At 38.3% G+C, this 13762-nt stretch overlaps 1 protein-coding gene across 3 annotated transcripts in view; it reads right to left on the reverse strand.

The window, feature by feature from the left end:
- FBXO40 (F-box protein 40) overlaps positions 1-13762 on the reverse strand; it is a 57987-nt gene that overhangs the window by 14799 nt on the left and 29426 nt on the right. For 2 of the 3 annotated variants that reach the window (XM_072812545.1, XM_072812546.1), the window contains one exon: positions 4494-4603. The gene's annotated coding sequence lies outside the window, so the exon portion shown is untranslated. Of the gene's footprint in view, positions 1-4493; positions 4604-4714; positions 6587-13762 lie in introns of those variants that run through there. The other variant, XM_072812547.1, reaches the window with a different exon arrangement.

A 13762-nucleotide genomic window follows, 5' to 3' on the forward strand; every position in this document is an offset into this window, starting at 1 on the left:
TTATGGCTTGTTTCCCTTTCTCCTTTTTTTTTTTTTTTTTTTTGAGCCCAAATGTCCATCAACTGATGAATGGATAAAGAAGATGCTATACATGCACACACTCACAGGAATATTAGCCATCCAAAAATGAAATCTTGCCATTTGCCATGATGTGGATGGAGCTAGAGAACTTTATGCTATGCAAAGCAAGTCAATCAGAGAAAAGACAAATAAATACCATATGATCTCACTCACATGTGGAATTTATAAAGATTTCAACAACTTTTAACACTAGGTCTCTATTCCCACTTAGAATCTCCATTGGATTCCCATCACAAAGCATAAACTCTGACATCCTTATCTCGTGGCCACAAAGCCCTGCATGAGTGTCCTCTGCTGGCCTCCTTTATCTCACCTTTCCCTTGAGCACTTAGCTCTAGCACTGTCACTTATTCCTGTGTAGGGCCTTTGCACTTGTTCTTTCTATCAAAATTCTCCCCTCACTCTGTGTTATGGGCTCCTTCTTGCTGTTTAGATTCCAGCTTCTTTGTTACCACCACAAAGAGGCCTTATCTGACACCCCCTAATATAAAGTAAATTAATGAACACTCTCATATGTTAGCGAAGTAATTTTTGACAAGTTAATCTCCCTAAAGCTAATTTATTCACCCATAAAGTGGAACTCATAATAACCGATACAATTATGACAAATGAGATAAAGTAGGGAAAGGGTCACTCAATTGTTAGCCCTTCCCCCATGAGGAAGGTCCTGCCATGGTCACTTCCATGTCCGGGTGTTTATGTCTTCCCATAGTATCACTCCTGCAACTCTTGACTGGCCTTTCAGTGTTCAGTTTCCCCCTCACTCCAATGTATCTTATATTCCACTGCCAGCTTAATAATCTTCAAAGCCCATTTAAGAAAAAAGTCTTACCTTACTCCTTTAAGAATGTGAGTCCCCCTGAAATAGCCCCACCATGGCACCTTGTATTCACCACATTCATTCCTTAAGCTCTTAGGAATTCAAACAGCACTGCACCCAGGCTGGAGGACCTTTCAAATGCCATAAAGGCAGATCGAGGCATCTTGGTTTTCTTTTCTTTTTTTTTTTTTTAAAGATTTATTTATTTATTTATGATATATATATATATATATATATATAGAGAGAGAGAGAGAGAGAGAGAGAGGCAGAGACACAGGCAGAAGGAGAAGCAGGCTCCATGCAGGGAGCCCGACGTGGGACTCGATTCCGGGACCCCAGGATAGGGCCCTGGGCCAAAGTCAGGCACCAAACCGCTGAGCCACCCAGGGATCCCTGCATCTTGGTTTTCTATGCACAGGTTTGTCATGTTTATTGTTAACCTACATACATTATTCTGTTCATTAAGGGAAGAAAGGTGTCAGTTGAGATTGGCTTCTCTCTTGTGATGTGCTGCAGAGTTGGTACGCCCTAGGGGAAGTTGCTGGGATGGTGTGCTTGGGCACGAAGGCCATCAATGGAGCAAGAGTTATGTGGCCAGGGGAGTGTGTTCAGGCAGGAAAGGAACTCTGACTGGAATATCAAGAAAGAACAAAAATGCTCCCCAAGGAATGTACAAAATAGTTTCTTGGAGACTGAGAGACTGAGTACAGCTAATGTGCTACTAGCATTCAATGTTTACTCAATGGATTGAATGGAATGCAACTGAATAGAATCCCAAAGAAAGCAGCGTTTTGAAAGAGCTGTGAGAGCAATTTGAAACAAATTTAGGAGAAAAGTGTAATAATGTCAAATGTATGCTAATTTAGGACTTTTTTTTCTTTTTAGAGATAGATAGTGCACACACACGTGGATGTGGTTAGGTGGCAAAGGGAGAGGGAGTGAGAAAACCCCAAGCAGACTCTACACTCATCACGAGCCTGATGTGGGGCTCAATCCTGGGACCCTGAGACCATGACCTGAGTAGAAATCAAGAGTCCAAAGCCTAACTGACTGAACCACCTGGGCGCCCCACTGGGGCTTTTTTTTTTTTTTTTTTTTAAGGAAGAAAGAGAAATGTTATTAGGTGAATGTAGCCTTTCACTGAATGGAGAAGACTTCTGCAGGCTGGAGTTATAATAGATACTCTGCTGCCGGAATTGTTTTCAGGAGGTTATATTATTTATCCTAAATCCTTGCAGTCATAAATCAAAAATCTGGACCAAGTACATAACCATAAATCCTCTGCCCTGGAGCTTCTGAATCTTCAACATATGTAGGAATCACCTGGGCAATCTTTTTAAAACGTGGATTCTGATCTGGTAGGACTGGGGTGGGGCCCAAGAGTCTTCCCATATAATACAAGCTCCAGACAATGTTGATGGTCCAATGACCCCCCCTTGGAAAGAAAAATGTCTAGTTTAATCTCCTCATTTCCTACAAGAGAAACTGAGGCCCAGAGAAGTGAAGTGTCTTGCCCCTGCTTCTCACCTTGATGTAATAGTGAGATATCTGTGGAAACCACAACGCCACACAGAGCTACCTGTGTAGTGGTGGTGGCCAAGGGCATGTGGGCAGCATAGATGGTACCAAGGGCAAAATAGGACAGAGCCTGGGAGCATGAGGAAGAGGTGGAGTCTGAGTGTCACCGGCCAGCAAGGTCATGAGAAGGCATATAGCAGGTATATTTAAATCACTGACACAAGCAGAAGAGAATGGGATTAACAGATAATAGCTTTAACATTCTTTACTATAATTTTAAAATTAGTAGGCAAACAGGGTTGATGTCAGGGAGATATTTTTAGGCAAGGGGCCCTTTCAGCACCCCTCACATGATGTCAGCAACTAACTATTTTGCCTCCTCATGCCGCTGGCCCTGGTGATAATTATTTATTTCTGAACTTTAACTTTAGTGGAAGTGACAAGGTCAAGAGGTAAAGTTCAGAGATATTCTTTAACTCTTCATCTGTTACCTAGCCTTAATTCGTTATTTTAATGACATATTGTTAAGTTGTTCCCTTGCTATGGCCGTATTTAATTCCAAGGAAAGAAAACGTATAAAGTTAAATACTTAAGTAATCCCTTTGCCTTGAGATTTTAACACAACCAGCTGGCTGATGATAATTCCCACATCTGGGTCCATAATCCTGGGCTTCTGGGCTGTTATTCCAGTATTTTCATTATACCCTAGTTAATTCTCATATCTGGTGCTTCTGTTACTAGTATCAGTATTTTAGATTACTGTTTTGTATTGGCCAAGTGCTAATTAGCCAGATTATCTAGGGGTAGCTGTGAGTCAGCCCATCTGTTTGGTTATCCTAAACCAACACGCCCCAGTCTCACTAGGACAGCATCCCAGCATATACCTTGAAGATGCTGTGGAAACCCTGACAAAATGGAATGAAGTTAGGCAATTATACACAATGCATTATGCCTAGCAAACCAGCATAAATAGAACCTAGCCATCAACAGCACAGTTATGGGATATGTCTGGAGGTTACAGAGGCAGGAAGGAAGGAATCCAGGAGTTAGGGTATCTGGGTAGGTCTCCTTTTACTTGGCATTGGTGGCTTTAGCCTGTACACCGCAAAGTTCAGACTGTACAGAATGCCTTTTGCTGCATAGGCCACTTCCTAGGGTGTCCTTAGCTGAACTATGAACATTAAAGCAAGGCCCAGAGGGAAACAAGAAAATAAGCACTGCCTCCCCCCTTTATCCCTGTCAATTTGTGCATGCAACACTATGCAGTTATTTCAAAAATTAGAGATCTACATTTTAAAGCTTTCGACACTTCAAGTATCATTAATCATTTTCCTGTCGTCCCTCTGGATGTGCAAGCTTCAAGTCTGTAATAATTTTTGGTTTGCATGCAAAAGCCTGTATACGTTTTTCAACTTGTAAAATACTTTCACTTCTATTCCATGGGTGCATTTTGGATTCAAGGGATTTGGGGAGGAGAGAACCACATTTAGGGAATACTGTTAGGAAAAAAAAAAAAAAACAGGTCTTAAGCTCTACAGACAGTTTAAATAGTACATGCAGTAAATACAACCATGCTACGTTAACCGGTAGTGTGACACGGGATGGAATTGAAGGTACATAAAATTGTATGTATGCAAGAATGACTTGCAGTTACACAGCAAATGCTGATTGTTGAAAAGATCACAGCATTTGGACATTAAAAAATAGAAATCCTGGCTTCTAGCCCTTCCACCTATTTTCTCACCAACCCCTCCCCAAGACCCCCCCGCCCCATCCCTACTGTGTAACTTTAGAGATCTCACATAGCCACTGCAGTTGGTTGTAAAGAAAGAACGTAAGCTGTCCGAAAGCAGGTAATTTCCTCCTGCTCCAAGATTTTAGATTTAAAACAAGAGTTTACATATGGCTGGGTCTCATTCTCAGAGCCAAGGGCTTTCTCCACCACATGTGACTAATTTGCTTAACAATCTTCTTGCTCAGGGCAAAAAGGTGATGCTCAGCTCAGCCTCCACCTCCGTGTTCGCCACTCCCGTCCCCTCGGTGCACCGCACCGGCTCTCGTTTGAAAAGCTTACCTTAAGGGCCCGGGCTGAGTCAGCATCTGCTGCACCTGTGTCCCTGGATTGTGAGCAAGCAGATCGCAGGAAGAGGCTGGGGGGCATCAGCTGCAGCAGAGGACAGAGTTCTGTTGAGGAGGCAGGGGAAGCAGAGAAAACTTCAACAGAAATAGTTCAAGTGTTTCGAAGTTAAAAATAAAACTATATCACAAGGGGCAATGTGACCAGGCTCAGCTTACGATTTTTTCTTTCCCCCGTCTTTATCAACACTTGGTCTCTACTGCAGTAGCATTTAGCAGGGGGAGCCGGAAGGGAAGTGAGCTTTTATATCAATAGGCTTTCCTTCCCTTGAGGAAGGGGGGAAAATCCATTCAAGAAGGATCACTTTCAAGGCCAGGATCTTGTGCGTGCGGTCAGCAGATCCAGCTGTGCTCACTGTGGCCGGTGCAGCCCTCGGGCCAGGCGGCTGCTCTAATTATAACCATGCTTTTCACCTAAACCCATCACTGGCTGAAGCAGCAACTTGTGCAAGTGACATGCGGTCCTGTTTCTGTTTCTCCTATTTCTTGTCATGACAAGTAAGTGGCTGTCCTCTCCTGGCCCTCTCCTCTCCCCCCGGGGCTGGGGAAGGGAGGGTTTGTAATCAGAAGTCAGGCACAGAGGAAGTCCCGTGTGAGGGAATTAGAGGAGTAGGACTTAGCTTTCACATAGTCCAACCTCCTTTTTTTTTAGAGGAGGGGCTAGAGGTTTAGAGAAATACACTGTCCATCCAAGGTCACACAGCTGGCTAGTGCGGGAGCCAGAGGAAAGACTCAGTTCTTTTTTTTTTTCTTTCTTTCTTTTTAAAGATTGTTGAGAGAGAGATGGGGAGAGAGAGGGTGAGAGAGTGGGAAGGGGGTTAGAGGGACAGGGAGCGAGAGAATCCTAAGCAGACTCCATCGCCCACCCCCAGCACAGGGCCAACACCAGGCTCCATCTCACGAGCTTGACGTCATGACCTGAGCCAAAACCAACAGTCCACTGCTTAACCGACTGTGCCACCCAGGCACCCCAAGACTTTCCAACTTTTAACTCTGAGTCTTTACCTCCTCTTCAAATTCAGCTATCTCCTGAAGACAGAGAATATATAATCCTAGCTTTGCTGATCCGTGTGTGACCGAGTTACTTAACCACTCTCGACCTCAGTTTTCTCAGTTGTGGAAAGGGGATGAAAATACTTGGTGTGACTGTGTTAATAAGCTAACACACGGATGCATTCCTATGTAGAGCACATGAGTGATGCCCAGCACGTACCAAGGATTCACCAATGCTGCTATTTGAATGTATGGACTGAATTCTGGTGCAATTAACAGATGCTGAATTACCTCTTTCCTCTAGATTCTTCTATGCATATGTGTCTATGTGGATAAGCTCATTTGGGGTGAACAATTAGCAGTGGAAAATTATAAAAATTTTACATATTGATCTTCTATCTGGAAACATTGCTGGACTTGTTTATTAGTTCCAAGAGTCTTCTAATGGATTCCGTAGGATTTTCTATGTACAAAACCATGCCATCTGTGACGAGAGGTATCTTTACTTCTTCCTTTCTAATTCAGATGCCTTTTATTTCCTTTTCTTGCCTGATTGCACTGCCTAGAATTTTCAGCACCATGTCGAACAAGCGTTGTGAGAGTGGCCGTCCCAAATTTGTTTCCTGTGTTTGATCTTTAGGGGAGAAGCCTTCTGTCTTTTGCCATTAGGTGTGCTGTTACCCGTGGATTTTTTGTAGATGGCCTGTATCAAGTTGAAGACGTTGGAGAGCTCATCCTGATTTGTTAAGTGCCCGTCTCATGAAAGGGTGAGGAATTTTGTCAAGTGCTTTTCCGTGCCTGTTAAGATGATCCTGTGGTTTTTGTCCTTTATTCTATTAATATAGTATATTACCTTAATTATTTTTGTATGTTGAATCCACTTTGCGTTCCTGGATCAACCCCACGTGGTCTGGTATATAATCCTTTTTATATGTGCTAGATTTGGTATTCAAGTATTTTGTGGAGGAATTTTGCATCCTTATTCTTAAGGGCTATTACCCTACAATTTTCTTTATGATGTCTTCACTCAGTTTTGGTATCAGGGAAATGTAGTCTCATAGACTCAGGAAGTGTTCTCTTCCAGGTTTTTTGGAGAGTTTGTGAAAGATTACTGTTAATTATTTAAATATTTGGCAGAATTTAGCAGTGAGGCCATCTAGGCCTAGACTTTTCTTTGTGGGAACTTTTGTTCTAAAGATTTTATTTATTCACGAGAGATATATAGAGAGAGGCACTGAGCCACCCAGGTGCCCCTCTTTGTGGGAAGTTTTTGATTAGTTAACTCAATCTCTTTACTTCTTAAAGAATCTTAAAGAATGTCTTTACTTCTTTATTCTATTTATTTATTCATTATCTATTCACAACATTTCTATTTCTTGTTGAGTCAAATTTTGGCATTTTGTATCTTCCTAGGAATTTGTTTAATCTGTTATCTAATTTGTTTTACAAATTATAAAAATCACACAAGTAGGGACACCTGGGTGGCTCAACAGTTAGGTGCCTGCCTCCTCCCTGTGAGGAGCCTGCTTCTCCCTCTGCCTATGTCTCTGCCTCACTCTCTCTCAATCTGTGTCTCTCATGAATAAGATAAATAAGTCTTTAAAAGAATTACACAATTATTCATAGTATTCCTTCATAGTGCTTTTTATTTCTGTAAGGTTAGTCATTATATCTCATCTTTGATTTATTCTAGTAATTTGAGTTTTCATCTCCTTTTTCTTGTCAGTTTATCATTTTGTTGATCTTTTCAAAGAACTAGCTTTTTTTTCCTTTCACTTATTTAAATATTTTTTATTTGGGTATAGTTGACACATAATGTTACATTGATTTCAGGTGTACACCATAGTGATTATCCCAGGACTTCTCTTTCTGTAACTGTCAGCTTGTATCGCCCACTCTCCACTCATTTTGCTTGTATCCCTCCCCCCTCCCCTCTGGCAATCATCAGCTTGTTCTTGTATCTATAGGTCTTATTTGCTTTTTGTTTATTTATTCATTTGTTTGGTTTTTTAAGATCCTACATATAAATGAAATCGTGTAGTATTTGTCTTTTGTGATAACATGGATGAGCCTAAAGGGTATTATGCTAAAGGAAATGTCAGACTGAGAACGAACAAGCTTCTGATTTCATTGATTTACTGTGTTGTTTTTCTATTCTCTTATTTATTTCTGCTCTAGATTTCATTTTCTTCTTTCTGCTTGCCTTGGACTTGGTCTGCTTTTTTTTTTCTAGTTTCTAAAGGTATAAATTTATTGGTTTGAGGGAAAATCATTTTTTTTTTAAGATTTTATTTATTTATTCATGAGAGACACAGAGAGTGGGGGGAGGCAAAGACACAAGCAGAGGGAGAAACAGGCTCCATGCAGGGAGCCCGATGTGGGACTCAATCCCGGGACTCCAGGATCAGACCCTGGGCTGAAGGTGGCGCTAAACCCCTGAGCCACCCGGGCTGCCCCGTTTGAGGGCAAATCTATGGAGACTGTAAAAGGATCAGTGGTTACTAGGAGTTGGGGAGAGATAGGGATAAGTGGGTAGAACACAGAGTTTTTAGGGAAGTGAAATTATCCTGTATGATACTATAATGAGGGATACATGTCATTATACATTTGTCAAAATTCATATAATGTACAACACCAGGAGTAAGCCCTAATGTAAGCTATGGACTTTAGGTGATGATGTGTCAATGTAGGTTCATCAATTGTAGAAAATGTACTCCTCTTGATAGTGGGGGAGGCTACATATCTGTGGGTGCAGCAAGTATATTGGAGATCTCTATACTTTCTACTCAATTTTGCTGTGAGCCTAAAACTGCTCTAAAAAATAATATTTAAAAAATCAAAAGTAGAAAAAAGAGACAAAAAAAAAAAAATCCTGGTCTAAAGGCCAACGTGTCTCTCGTAGGTCTGTAGTCTTGCCCTGAAAAATCCCTCTGCAATGACCCAGAATGTGATGGGTAACAGAGATGGGCAAACCTGCTACTGCTACCAGCTTTGTTAATTTTCCCCAGTAAATATTGATCCAGTTATTATTATTGTTGTACAATGCACTACCAGGTTATTCACCTAATTTCTTCCATGATTTATTAATTACTTAGAAAGGTACTCTTTGGGATCCCTGGGTGGCGCAGCGGTTTGGCGCCTGCCTTTGGCCCAGGGCGAGATCCTGGAGACCCGGGATCGAATCCCACATCAGGCTCCCGATGCTTCTCCCTCTGCCTGTGTCTCTGCCTCTCTCTCTCTCTCTCTCTCTGTGACTATCATAAATACATAAAAAAAAAATTTAAAAAAAAAGAAAGGTACTCTTTAATTTCTAAATGGAGAGATAAGTTGAAGTTACTTCTAATTAAATTGCCTTATGATTTATAAAATGCTTATATGTTGATTCATCAGAGCTTGTTAAGATATGTTTTGTGGTCTAGTACATGATCATTATGTGCTTGAAAATAATGTGTATTCTCTACCAGTTGGATGAAGATATTTACTTACTTCTCGTAAGTCAAGCTTATTAACTGTGTAAACACCTTTCCTATGCATGCTGAATTTTAATGTTTGACTTAGCAATTAAGTGTTGTATTAAAATACTACATTATGATTATATGTTGGTTTCATTTCCCCAAGAATTTTGCTAAATTTTCTTTATGTCTTGAGAATATGTTGTTAAATACATACAAATTCAGAATTATGGGATGCCTAGGTGGCTCAGCGGTTGAGCGTCTGCCTTGGGCCCAGGGCATGATCCTGGAGTCCTGGGATCGAGTCCCACACCGGGCTCCCTGCATGGAGCCTGCTTCTCTCTCTGCCTGTGTCTCTGCCTCTCTCTCTCTGTGTCTCTCATGAATAAATAAATAAAATCTTTAAAAAAACAAATTCAGAATTATTATGTTTTTCAGGTTAATTGTTCCTTTTGTCCTTGTTTGATATACTTTTACTTCTAACAAAGTGTTTTGCCTTAAAGTTTAACCTGATAGATATTAATGTAATTATGCCAGCTTCCTTTCTACTTAAAAAATGGTTATTGACTTGACAATCCATTTTTTAAAAAACATAACCTTTTGCAATTATAAATTTCTTTCTAAGTACTGACTTAATTTCATCTCATAAGTTTTGGTATGTTGTGTTTTTGTTTTCATTCATCTGATTATTTCCTGATTTTCCTTGTGACTTTGTCTTTACCTATAGGTTATTTAGGAGTGTGCTTTTTAACATCCATGTATTTGGGGATTTTATGAATTTCCTGAATTTTCTGCTATTGATTTTTATTTTCATTCTATTGAGTTTAGAGAACATAATTTATGATTTCAGCCCTCTTAAATTTATTATTTTGTGGCCTCAAAAGCCTTTTATCCACAACATCTCCTATGTCCTTTATTCAATTCTTAGATACTTATGTATTTTTCATTGAGAGGTATTTATTTATTATGTTTTATTTTATTATTGATTTGAGAAATGCTATTAATTTTAGAGGTTGATCATGTCCTGGAAAATTTGCAGAACAGTAATTCTAAAAGTAATTCTAAATGTTGATTTTGTCGATTTACCTAGATGATCATCTCATCTTCAAAAAGTGTTTTATTTCTTTCTATGCCAGTTCTTACATTTCTTAGTACTTATGGACTAATACTATATTAAAACTAATGGTGATTTTCCTTTAAATTTTGAGTAAAAATATCTTTTAGAAAACCCCAGTTCCTAAAGATTAGAAACAAAATGAGTTTTTATCCTGTTCCCATTAAAGGTGGATGGCCAGTTCCTACCCCTGATGCTGACTCTCTTTTAAAAGTCTAAGATAGGAATACTATTCAGCTATAAAAAAGAATGAAATCTTGCCATTTGTAACAACATGGATGGACCTAGAGAGTATAATGCTGGGTGAAATAAGACAGAGAAAGACAAATACCATATGGTTTCATGCCTATGTGAAATTTAAGAAACAATCAAAGGGAAAATAATGAGAGAGAGAGAGAGAGAGAGAGAGAGAGGGAAAGCAAGAGGCTGATTCTTAATTCCAGAGAACAACCTGATGGTTACCAGAGGGAGGGGGAATGGGTTAAATAGATGATGGAGATTAAGGAGTGCATTTGTGGTGATGAGCACAGGGTGATGTATGGAACTGTTAAATTACTATATTGTACACCTGAAACAAATATAACACTGTATGTTAACTAACTAGAATTAAAATAAAAACTTGAAGTATTCTCCTCTAAGATTTTTATGGTTTCATGTCTCACATTTAAGTCTTTAATGTATTTCAAATTTCTTTTTGTATATGGTGTAAGAGAGTGGTCCACTTTCATTCTTCTGCATATTACTGTCCAGTTTTCCCATCACCATTTTTTGAAGACACTATCTTTTTCCTATAGGATATTCTTTCCTGCCCTGTTGAAGATTAATTGAACTTATAGTTGTGAGTTCATTTCTGGGTTTTCTATTCTACATATCTATTTTTGTGCCAGTACCAGACTGTCTTGATCACTACAGCTCATCATATAACTTGAAGTCTGGAATTGTGATGTTTCCAGCTTTGCTCTTCTTTTCAAATTTGCTTTGGCTATTTGTGGTTCCATATAAATTTCAAGATTATGTGTTCTAGCTCTGTGAAAATTACAGTTGGTATTTTGATAGGGATTGCATTATTTTTTTTTAAAGATTTTATATATTTATTCATGAGAGACACAGAGACATAGGCAGAGGGGAAGCAGGCTCCCCACAGAACACAGCGGCCAAGTGGGACTCAATCCCAGGACCCCGGGATCACGACTGGAGCCGAAGGCAGATGCTTAACCTACTGAGCCATTCAGGTGCCTGATAGGAAATGCATTAAATATGTTGATTGCTTTGCGTAGTATAGACATTTAAACAATATTTGTTCTTTTAATCCATGAGCATGGAATATATTTCCATTTCCTTGTGTCATCTTCAATTTCTTTCATTAGTGTTTTATAATTTTCAAAGTACAGGTCTTTCATCTCTTTGGCTAGGTTATTCCTAGGTATCTTATTATTTCTGGTGCAATTGTAAATGGGATTGATTTCTTACATTCTCTTTCTGCTGTTTCATTGTTGGTGTATAGAAATGCCACAGGTTTCTGCAGCTTGTTTTTGTGTCCTGCAGTGACCTAACTGAATCTGTGTATCAATTGTAGCGATTTTTTGGTAGAGAACACAGGTAGTAATCTTTTTGACAGTGGCATAGCAACTTCTTTTCTAGATGTCTCTTGAGGCAAGGAAAACAAAACAAAAATAAACTATTAGGTCTTCATCAAAATAAAAAGCTTCTGTCCAGTAAAGGAAGAAATCAATAAAACTAAAAGGCAATCCACTTAATGGGAGAAGATATTTGCAATTGATATATACTTTGGATATTAATCCTTTATCATATAAAGAATTTATAAAACTCACCACCAAAAAAAATGAATAATCCAATTAAAAAAGTGGGCAGAAGACATGAATAGATATTTTTCCAAAGAAGACATACAGATGGTCAATGGACACATGCAAGAAGTTCAACGTCACTCATCATCAGAGAAATACAAATCATAACTACAATGAGATATTACCTCACACCTGTCAGAATGGCTAAAATCAACACAAAAAACAACAGGTATTGGTGAAGATGCAGAGAAAGGGGAAGCCTCTTGCACTGTTGGTAGGAATGGAAACTAGTGCAGCCACCCTGGAAAACAGTATGGTGGTTCCTCAAAAAGTTAAAAATAGAACTACCCTATGTCCCAGCAATTGCACTACTAAGTATTTATCCAAAGGATACAAACATAATGATCCAAAGGGATGCATGCATATATACATATGTATGTATGTATATATCTATACATATATACATATATACACATATACAGTGAAATATTACTCAACCATCAAAAATGAAAACTTACCATTTGCAACAGTGGGTGGAACCAGAGGGTATTATGCTAAGTGAAATAAGTCAGTCAGAGAAAGACAAATATCATATGTGGAATTTAAGAAACAAAACAGATGAACACAGTGGAAGGGAGGGAAAAATAAAATCATATATTTAAATGTATATATTTCTAAACTTACAGTATCTATTTTGAGGTTCATATATGTATGTATTTGAAATAAAATGTATAAAATATTAATTTATAAATATTGATCTTTTTCTATCTATATTTTATTAAATTGTTCTATTCAAACTTAGATATTTGATATCTTCATCAACACCCTGAGTGTTTATGATCTCTAAAACCTTCTAGTTGGCTTTAAAACAAGAAAATAGTTTATTCATTTATTTGGATAAATCATGTTATGGATACACTACAAAATTGAAAATATCTTTGTTCCTCAGCCACCCAATTAATCTCTCAAGCTGTTTTGTTCAATAAGGTAGCCACTATTCAGCATGGCTGTAAAGCATATGAGGTGTGACTCATTCCACTGAGTTACTGAATTTTCAACTTTATTAAATTTTAATTTTAATTTAAAAACAGATAATCCAGCTACTGATAAACTTTTTTAGTACACTCGGAACAATTTGGGTCTTCTTTTTCAATTAAATTTTATGAACTCTAAAAGCATATAAAGTATTTATGATGAAAATTTAGCATCTAGATTGAGATACACTATTAAGTATAAAGTATTCATTGGATTTCAAAGTCTTAATATAAGCAAAAGAATATAAACTATCTCGTTGGACTGTATGTGTCTGTTTAGCAAAGTGTTACAGTTTAAGATTTTAAATTCTATATTACATATACATCGTTTGATTTAATTATGTATTAAAAGTAAAGGTAAAGGCTTTAAATTTGTTAACTATTTGTGTATGCTGAAACATACATATAAAAGTAATTAAAGAAAAAACTTATAGGTGATAAAAATAAGGAAAAGATTGACCTTTGTGTGTATATATTTTAAAGATTTTATTTATTTATTTATTGAGAAAGCACAATGAGTGGGGGAAGGGGCAGAGGTTGAGTAGAGAGAGAATCCCAAGCAGACTCCATGCTACGTGGGGAGCCTGACACAGGACCGATCCCATAAACCTGAGGTGAAATCAAGAATTGGGTGCTTAACTGACTGAGCCACCCAGGTGCCCCTTTGTATATGTTTTTAGCTTTTTATATACTCTTTAATCATTATTGACTTGCTTATGTGTTTATTTGAAATATTCCTTTTAGTAAAACCATAGCAATTTTTTGCATCTAAGCTTTATGCCCATATCTTGGTGTAATAACCAGTCTCT

This window comes from Canis lupus, chromosome 35 (genome assembly GCF_048164855.1).
Source record: "Canis lupus baileyi chromosome 35, mCanLup2.hap1, whole genome shotgun sequence".
Classification (NCBI taxonomy): domain Eukaryota; kingdom Metazoa; phylum Chordata; class Mammalia; order Carnivora; family Canidae; genus Canis; species Canis lupus.